At 41.5% G+C, this 2,366-nt stretch overlaps 1 pseudogene; it reads right to left on the minus strand.

The window, feature by feature from the left end:
* Positions 1 to 1,203: 1,203 nt before the first annotated feature.
* On the minus strand, positions 1,204 to 1,586 carry LOC133760975 (M-phase phosphoprotein 6-like; annotated as a pseudogene).
* Positions 1,587 to 2,366: the final 780 nt, after the last annotated feature.

Raw genomic sequence — 2,366 nt, forward strand, 5'->3', positions numbered from 1 at the left:
GGGTCCTTTCTCCCATACTTGCGTGGCGTTGCCTCGCGTCATGCTTAAAGGAGATGGGGTCCCTGCCCCTTTGTCTGACTCTTTATAGTCAAAAATGGAAATACGTTTCATGCTGCTTGTTAAATGCATTTCTCTTGAAGTTTTTTAGTAATCAAGGAGCAAGTCTATATTTTTGCATTGTAAGGATGCATTTTAACACGTACGAAGTCATATTACAGATTTTCATCTATCTGTAGCTGAAATATATTAGACTAACTCTGGAACACTACATTTCATTTTTCATTTGTAAGATTTATTCTATTTATTTTAAAGGCAGAGCTACAAGTGTGGGGACAGAGAGAGAGAGAGATAACTCCCACCCATTGGCTCACTCCCCAAATGACCTCAATGGTCAGGGTTGGGCCAAACTGAAGCCAAGAGCCAGGAGTTTCCTCCAGGTTTCCTACATGGATGTCGGGGCCCAAGGACTTGGGCCATCTCCTGTTGTTTTCCTAGGCACATTAACAGGGAGCTGGATTGGAAATGAAGCAGCTGGGACTTGAACTGGCACCCATACGGGATGTTGGCATAGTAGGCAGTGGCTTAATCTCTTATGCCTCAATGCCAGCACTTACATTTCATTTCTAATGCAATCTTTTTGACTCCTATGTATGGTTTTTTTTAAATGTGAAAACAGGTGTTTATTATGCAACACTTTTCACAATTAAATTCTTTAAACAAAAAACCCTTATACCATAAACTGACAATGATCTGGCATAATGACAATGACAATGACCTGGCAAATTCTTCAGGACGGAGAAGTATGTTTGTTTTGGATTAATTTACAGATAAAAAGCTGATTCCAAAATGTATATATGAACTGGCTTGACTTGATTAATAACAGAAAGTAAAATGTAAACACGGCCAGTAATGTCTATGAAATCAGTTTAAGGTCAGTGACTAGAGAGCTGCTTGATAAAAAACTGGAGGTTAAAAAAAACCTCTAGGAAGCAAGCTTGTCCCTATGGACGCTGGGAGGTTGAGGGCTGGGGACCCACTCCTGAAGACCACCACCAAGCAAAGGATGTATAACATCCACCACACATCTGTTCTAAAAACAGCAGGTTTTCAAAACCTGGACATATCTCTTCATGAATAAACACCACAGTATTAACCATGTCAGAGATGCCGCCAGGATGAGCTCCAATACAAGCTGCTCCCTGTGCTGTAACCAGGGGTGTCCACTTCAATCTCGGGGCTTTAGGAACATCTTCTTTGCTTTGATGGGCTGCATGTCTCCATTCTCATCTTCTTCATAATTGGCACAGTCTCTCTTCTTGGCAAACTTTTTTCCAATTGTCCCCACCAAAGTCTCATATCTCAACCTCAGGATTAAATCCTCTGGATGACATTCTTCCATAGAGATCTTCACACAACAAGAAACTCTGCTCTTCTATTATCAAACTCTCTTTCTCTTTCAGCTCTGGCAAATCCAAGTACCAGTGTTCTTCACTAATGATTTTCTTCTCTTCTTCTTTGAGCTGTTTCTTGATTTCCGAGTCCAATCCCCTTTGCATGAACTTCATGCGCAGCAAGTTCTTGGACAACTTGGTCTCAACTCCTATGTATGGTTAGACAGTTTTGTGGCCATGTTTAAGAGATGTAGTACATTCAAAGAAGTACCCAAACGAGAAATTACATTTTTACTTAAACTCATTAGAAACATTCCAGGGGAAACCTCCATTAATATTCCCATAAAAATTTCTTAAAATCACATTTCTTACCAACCTGACTAGATATAAATTTATATATAGGTTTATGTATATGTATGTATATGTGTATGGCATATACATATGGAAGTTAGCATTGCTCCCCTTAAAACTCCTCCTCTTCCTTTCTATAATTGCATAGAAACTCTACCAGCACCCTGGCACTTAAGGTGTGTGAGTATTTTCTCTTTCCTGATCCTCTATGGCTTGGTTCTGTAATGCGGGGGTAAGCCTCACCTTTCCATTTTCTTCCATTGACCCTTAGTTTTTTCCTTTAATTTGCTATTATCCCTGATTGTGAACAAGACTGAAGACAAGTGAGAGTCCTCAGTGTGTAGGAGAGAGATGGCTTGTAACCACTCATACCTTCCCTTTGGTTTTCATCCAGTCTCAAGCCTGCAAGACTGGTGGTCCTCCCAAGTGCTCCTGCGGAAACAGAGGCCTCCAGCTCAGGCTGTCTCTCCCAGATCACAGAACGTGCAGGGAGATGGCCTGTGAAAGATCCTGCCGGTCTTCAGACCCTATAGATCCCCACTTACTTCTGATCAGGCTCTTTCCAGACCAGTTCCTCCTCCCCAGTCTTTAGAGCTTAGCAGACCGGTTGAGAAGGCGCTATAT

Source organism: Lepus europaeus, chromosome 5, assembly GCF_033115175.1.
Source record: "Lepus europaeus isolate LE1 chromosome 5, mLepTim1.pri, whole genome shotgun sequence".
In the NCBI taxonomy this organism is placed as follows: domain Eukaryota; kingdom Metazoa; phylum Chordata; class Mammalia; order Lagomorpha; family Leporidae; genus Lepus; species Lepus europaeus.